Raw genomic sequence first — 7,318 nt, forward strand, 5'->3', positions numbered from 1 at the left:
CCATGGTGAATATGCAACTCACATATTGTTTAGCAAGGAGAGAGAAGATAGGGGCCCCTCTGGAAGCAGACTGAGACAAGTACTGCTAGATATAAGGAAAGAAACTGTACCTTGTTTACCTGTCTATCTCCAGCTCCTAGCACAGTCACTAGCATATAATAGACACTCAGTCAATATTTTATTAATATGTTGGTTACTGACCTGTTAACTTTAAATGCTATAAGTTAATATGGGAATTGTTGATGTGTCATTAGAAAATGATACACTGTAATTTGAGGCCTGCCAACATAATAACAAGGAAGAAATGTTCTAATTATAGACTTTGTTGTCAGAAACTTGGTTGTTACCGGCAGACACAGAATAGGAGGTAAAGTTATACACTTCAGAATCTCAGAGAAGGTATCCAGTCATCTCCTTCTTCTTGCCTTCAAGTGTGCTGTCATCTGACTCTTGAAACAGATGTTGATGGTTCACTGAACTCTTGCTGCCTGCTTCCCTTCCTCTTTCTAACCAAGCCCAGATTTTGTCCAGGTATCAATCCTGCTTGATGAGGCTGACCCATTTCAGGCCACAGGAAGTTGGTCCCAATTGATCTAATGCATTAGGCTTGGTAGTCCTAGTCTCCTCGCCAAAGATTGATTGGTATAGACACGAGTACAGGACATAATGCTGGAAAGGCTTCTAGAAAATGTTTCTTTATTCTGCCTCTCAGAACTGTTGCCAGCATCACGCTACAAGCCTGAGGGGAAGTCCACAGACAGAGAAGGGGGAGAACGGAACCACGGAGGAGAGACAGAGCCTTGATATACCACACTACTGCCTGCCTTACGTATGGACGTCTTGGTATGTGAGTTTAAGACATCTTATTTTTAAAGTCTGTTTAACTCAGGGTTTTCTGTTACTTACAACCAAAGGCAGCCTAACTGATACAGCTCCCACTGGGTCTCTGGACTCACACTGGGGCGTCCCTCCTTCTCTGATGGCACTAGCACAGTGACAAGGAGGCTAGACTGACTTACTGCGTGCTTACTCTCCTGTGCCTAGGCGTGTTTTTGGTAACTTCAGGTTGCAAGGAACAGCAGCAACTTCAATTTTCTTCAGTCGATGTGGCTATTGTAAAGTGATAAAGGAAGGAAGCACAAGAAACCATTTCACTACTCAGGTAATCCATCCTCACAATTGCCTGAAAGATCATATTTAGACTTCTATAAAGCCCTAGTGCACCAAAAGCAACTCTAGTAGTAAATAGTTCTCACGATTCAGGTTCTCTCTTCAGCTTCTGTAACGGTGACCCTGTATCTTCTATTTTTGAAATTTGGACCTCAGATGTAATTTGATTTGACAATGGTTTGGCTTGGGACTTCCGGAAATTTTTTTCCCCTTTCTTTGCTTCCCTCTCCTCCCACCAAACCTTGATGAATGTTTACTGTGTATTTACTATGCATGCCAGTTTCAGGGGCTGTTTACTTCAGACCAGTGTGCACATTTGGCCCTGGTAACTTGGGAGGGTTTTTTCTTTTTTTGCATCTGTGTGGGATTCAGTCCTGACCCTGGGGCAGACTTGCCTCCAGGAAGTGCCTTTTCCTGGAGTTGCCTGGCCAGCTTCTCCTTTTCTTTGTTCTGTCTCTCCTTGTGTGTCTATAAAAGCTTTGGTGGTATTAAGAACAGGAAGGCGGTCTTTGTGACAGGGAGTCCACTGTCTTCCTTTAATGCTGGCCTTTTGGAATAAAACCTGCTTTTCTCTCCACCAACCCCACCTCTCGAGTTTTGGCTTTCGTGTGTCGAGCAGCCAGACGTTTTGCACGGTAACACTTCTACCTCTTCCTGCCATGATTCTGCCAGTTTCTGTGGCTGCCAAATACTGTCAGCTCTCGACTTCGTGGCTTGCTTCTGCTGTCTCTGGATTCTGCTCCTGCCTTTTCACCATGTGCCTTTCAGCTTTTGTCGCCGCTCTACTGCTTGTGTCTGTTGACCCTTTCCAAGGTGTTTGGAGTTTCCAATGCCCGGGTAAGATAATGACCTCATCTGACCTATGAACCCGTCTTCATATGTGAGATGGCACATCATCCCACACCAAACTCCCCTAATGGGACGAACTCTCTTGCCACTTTACCATCAGCAGCTGTTCTCCCCTCAAGTCCAGCTGCCTTTGGGTCAGGTGCCTAACACGTTCAATCAGGGTGGCCAAGGTTGCAGTGTCACATAACACAAAACGTGGAGGTTTGCTCACAGAAAACTTCTGGATGTTTCATTCCGAAGATAACCACATGCTGCAGGTACTTTCGAATATCAGTATTGTGGCTTATTTAGTTCATCAGGAGCTCAGGAAATGTGAGTTGGAGGAACATGCCCTTTTTCTTGGCCTCCCTCAGAAGTGCTCATTCTTGAGATGCTGTCATGATTTCATCTGATTCTTCTTTCCCTTCCATTTTCCAAACATTTTCAGTTGGCCAACTAGCCTTCCACAAGTCCAGCAGTCTTCTTGCCCAGATCCTACTCCTTATCTGCTACAGTGATTAGCTACCTAACACACCAGCTACCCTGTTCATGGCCACCTCTGTTCTCTTGATCAAAACATGGTAAAGGGAGATGTGTGGCCAACTGCTGGAAGTTTTTATAGGTGCACTAGCAGGTGGAGGAAGAGCTAACATTTATTCAGTAACTGCTTCTGTACTAGGTATTGTACTGAGTGCTTTATGTGGTACGAAAATAGCACCATTAGAGGCAGCCATCATGTCTGTTCAGTTTGTTGTGGAAAAGTGGCCAAACTAGGCATTTAAAATGATTTTTGATGATTATGATGATGAAGTGTTTTTGTTGTTGTTTGTGTTTGTAGTGCTGAATTATCAATGGGATTCATTTTCCTTAAGAGCAGTCAAAATATATTCAGAGTGATACTATTAATATTATAATATTATATTGTTTGTATCCCCTTTCCCACTCGCTTTGGACACTGAACTTTTCATTCCTATTTTTTAAAAAATGAGGAAGAGCAAAAGAAATGAAAGTAAATATCTTTAGCATAGTTCTTTTCCTTGCTACCTTCTGTGATTAGTTTTTGTTTCGTTCCTGAACATACCAGGTGCCGAAATGAACATGCACTTTCTAGAGGAGTTATATTTTGAAGTAAATAAAACATCCAATCTTGCAATTTTTAAAAACTGTTTGCTATGCTATAAGGGCTGATTTCCAGTCATAGAAATAGTTGAAGAAAATTTACTTATAGAAAGTAAGAAAAAAGCTCCAACCCAGGAAGCAGATAGGTATTGTCATGCTGATTTGTAAGACAGAGTGGGGGGGGGGATATAGAGATGCGACCATTTGTACGTAAAGCAATATCTGTCTCAAGGCTATTCTTAAATAACCACACAGTTCATTTATAGGTTTATTTCTATCTGTCTATTTTTCTTTCTACTATATTATGGTGCCTGTCACTAAGACATAGATATAAGCCTGGAATTGCATTATTGAAGTTGCTTTCTCAATTACCTTTCTAAGATAATTACCTTTGTACTGGAGAGTTTTAAAAATCAATAAAGTGTTCTTGGCAATATCTGGGTAACAGATAATGAATATTACAACTTCTGTTAAGAAACAGTTATTCTGCTTAGTAAAAATAGCCATACTTTTAATGTCCCCCCAACCAAGAAGAAAAACATCTGGGTAAAGTATATTTATTGAAGTATATAATTTAAAATAACTGCCCATTTCTGGTAGAGGTGAGAGCAGACTCCACAAACACCAAAGACTTCAACTGAAGATAACAAGGAATGAAATTGTTATTAATTATGTTAATATCAGATGCTCCCTAAATATTCTAACATGTCTTTGGTCTATGTAGAGGCTTGGTTGAGTTTAGCTTGTTCACCACTATATTCTTTGAGTACCAAGAATCCTGTAAGTATTACTTAATAGAATTGCAAGTAATATAATATACCAATTCTAATGATATAAATAAGTATTTTAACTCTTCTGATTCTGACGTGTTAATGATTTTCATCTAATGAATGGTCAAAAAAATCTGGCTATCTATAATTGGTCTCAAATTTTTTATCTTTAGAATAGGGACAGACGCTGAAGGTCTTAGTTGGCTTGATATGTTGAATAACCACTAGAAATGAATTACTCAGGAGTTTGCAAACATGAAATTTCTATAATAGATATTAATAATAATTTGAGAAAGACACTTGTAACTTTGGATGAATATTTCATGGGTTGACTCTTCTTTTATATTGGAATTTGCTCAAATCTTTTCAAAACAGCTCCCTGTTCATTAACATCTTTAATTCCATTTGACAGAAAGAGTCAAAACCTTTCCTTCAACAAAATGTTCAATAACCTTCACCAAGTAACCATTAATTAAGCAATTAAAGTTAATTTGAGGAAAAAAGAATTTTGAAAGGAGAATAGAATTAACTCAAAAGATAGATTAAAAATAGTTTTATAGCACTTCAGTCTTTATTGACCAAAAACTTCCTAGGGGATATTAACAATGCATTTGATAGTTGCCAAGGAAACCTTAACCTTTCCTGACAATGTCTGCCCTTCTGCATTGGACCCGATTGTCAGAATAACTTCAGCAACTGATTATAACTGAGCCATTTTCAACATCAAGCTTTTTCTTGTCAATTCCTTTTCAAAGTATAAGCTCGAGTATTCAGGGGATCTTGCTCTGTAGCTGTATTTACATTTCTGACGATTTGTACTTCAGATACAGAGGTTCTTTATTAACAGCTTCCCCAGTCAGTCCTTGCCATCGTGTGAAACAAATCAATCCTCATTTAGAGACAAGGAAACTGAGGCACCTAATGTTTTTATTGTGTGAGAAGAATTGCATCATAAAGCTGACTGGCTTCCTTGGTTCGGAACATGTCTTAGTCCATTCAGACTGCCATAGCAAAATACCGCAGACTGGGTGGCTTCTAAGCAGCCAACATTGATTTCTGACAGTTCAGGAGGCTGGAAGTCCGAGATCAGGGTGTCAGTATGGTTGGGTGAGGGCCCTGTTCCAGGTCGCAGACTTCTCACATGTACCCTCACATGGCAGAAGGGGCAAAGGAACTCTCCAGGGCTTCTTTTCTAAGGACATTACCCCCATTCATGAGGGCCCCAACCTCGTGACCTAATCCCCTCCCAAACGCCCAATCTACTAACACCATCACATTGGGCATTAGGATTTCTGCTTTGTAATTTTTTTTTTGTGGGGGGAGGTCCAAACATTCAGACAATAGCAGAGCACAACAAATAATCAAATATCTAGCACAACTTAAAAAAACTCTGTGTTTTATTTTTTATTTTTTACTATTTTTAAGGTTTTTTTAGCTGAGCCATCCTGCCACCTGTTGGCAAAAAGTCTGTGTTTTAGTGCGTGTTGATTAATCAGAACCATGAACCTCTGAGGTAGCAAAAAAATCACCAGCCAGGGAGTCGGGGTACCAGGTTATATACCACTTGCCAGGTGTGTGACCTTGGGCAAGCTAATTAATTGGTCTCATTTCTTCATCTAGTAAATGGCAGAGATACTATCCATCTCAATGGGATGTTGGGAGAATGAAATGCCATAGTATATGCAGAGCACTTGACATGGTTAACATACTAAGCATTCAAGGCCTAGTAACTTATTGTTGTTAAAGAGTATATTTTATATGAGTACATATTCTGTATTCTGAATACCGACTTGAGGATTTTGATCTATAGAAATATATTATGGTGTTAAGAGAACAACATATCTGATATTGGTATCATCCTGGAGATTCCAAGACATATGGCCATCATAGGCATAATATAAATACTGCATAGGCAGGGTGGGAAAGATACTATTTCTTTATTAGTGTTCCAGACACTATGATAAATATTTTGCATTCTGTTATCCCATTAGGTCCTCACAACCTGATGAGATAGGTGTTCTTATTATCTTCACATATGTAACATTAGTAGGCTTTAAAATAAAAAAGGAAGAGAGCACAAATGTAACCTTTGAGTGAAACTCGCAGAATTATTTTCCTCTTTAATAGAGCAAATTATGTCCATGCAAATTCTGCTAATCACATAGGCAAGTCTGCACAAGAGCAGGTTGATAATGAAAAGAAAGGTAGTGAGGAGTGTTAATAGTAAGTATGTCATTGCTTTGCATGTTTGAGAAGCCTTGAAATTAAATGAGAGCAACGACATTCTAGATAAAAAAGTTAGTGTTTCTTTTTTTATATTATTCTCTTTTTTTATATTAAGACAAAGAGTGAATTATTTGTGTGTGTCAAAATTCAAGCAAAACCAAACATAACAAAACAAAAACCACCCACACCGAACATTTGTCCCTAGGCTATCCAGGTCCCTGGGTTTTATTTTCTGTCTTCTTTATTTGTACCTGAGCCTGCTGCAAAGGAGGACACCTATATGCATTTACAGGCTTTCATGTAAATGTAAAAATTCTGTCAAAGTATGACTAAAGTTATGTAAAAAAACCAACAAAATGTGCACTTTCCCCAAGTTCTTCCATGTCATTTCTTGCATAGATATAGTATTTTTTTTTCCTGGAGTCTACGAGTGAGTCTAAGATAAGTTTTTTTTTTTACCCGAAATGTATAAAATTTATTCAACCATTCTCCTATTTTTGGACATACATGTTTGTCCAATTTTTCACTATTACACAATTTGCCACCATCACACTGAAAGGGCTAGCACATTTGACAAGGAGTTAAAATCATTAATATATAAAGCAGTTTACAAGTCAATAAGAAAAAGATTACCATACCAGTAGATAAATGCATAACAATACAAAAGCAAAAATAGACAAAAATAACAGAAAATACAGAATTTTTAAAATGCAAATTAAAATGGGAGATAATTTCCCCTTTGAAATTAGAAATATTTTCAAATATAATCTTAAAAGGGAAATAGATTTAGATAATATAGACAGAAATTTGGCGCTCATTCCCCCTGGGGGGCTTTGTTCACTTTTTCTGCTTGTAGCTTCATCTTCCCCTTCAGAGTCCACAATAAAGACATATTCAGCTTTGAAGAGGTCACCTTGCTGCATTCCTTGAGGTTTGTTTGCTTTAAATCCCCTTCCTTGTGAAATATTTCCACTGACCTCTGAAGGATAAGCCAATGTTTCTCAGCCTCTCTCCTGTTGGCTGCCAGTATTCAAGGTCAAGTACTCATTGAAATTAGACTTGCCCCTGAACTGAGATGCTTCTACCCCAATCTCAGTGCTTCAGCCCATGGTTCACTCACCGACCTTTTCCACTAGAGATTGTGGTACAAGAGGAAGTAAAATATCTGTACCATGAGGCCACATCTTTCTTCTCCTTGGAGGGCA

This window comes from Hipposideros armiger, unplaced genomic scaffold (assembly GCF_001890085.2).
Source record: "Hipposideros armiger isolate ML-2016 unplaced genomic scaffold, ASM189008v1 scaffold_56, whole genome shotgun sequence".
NCBI classification, from domain to species: Eukaryota; Metazoa; Chordata; class Mammalia; order Chiroptera; family Hipposideridae; genus Hipposideros; species Hipposideros armiger.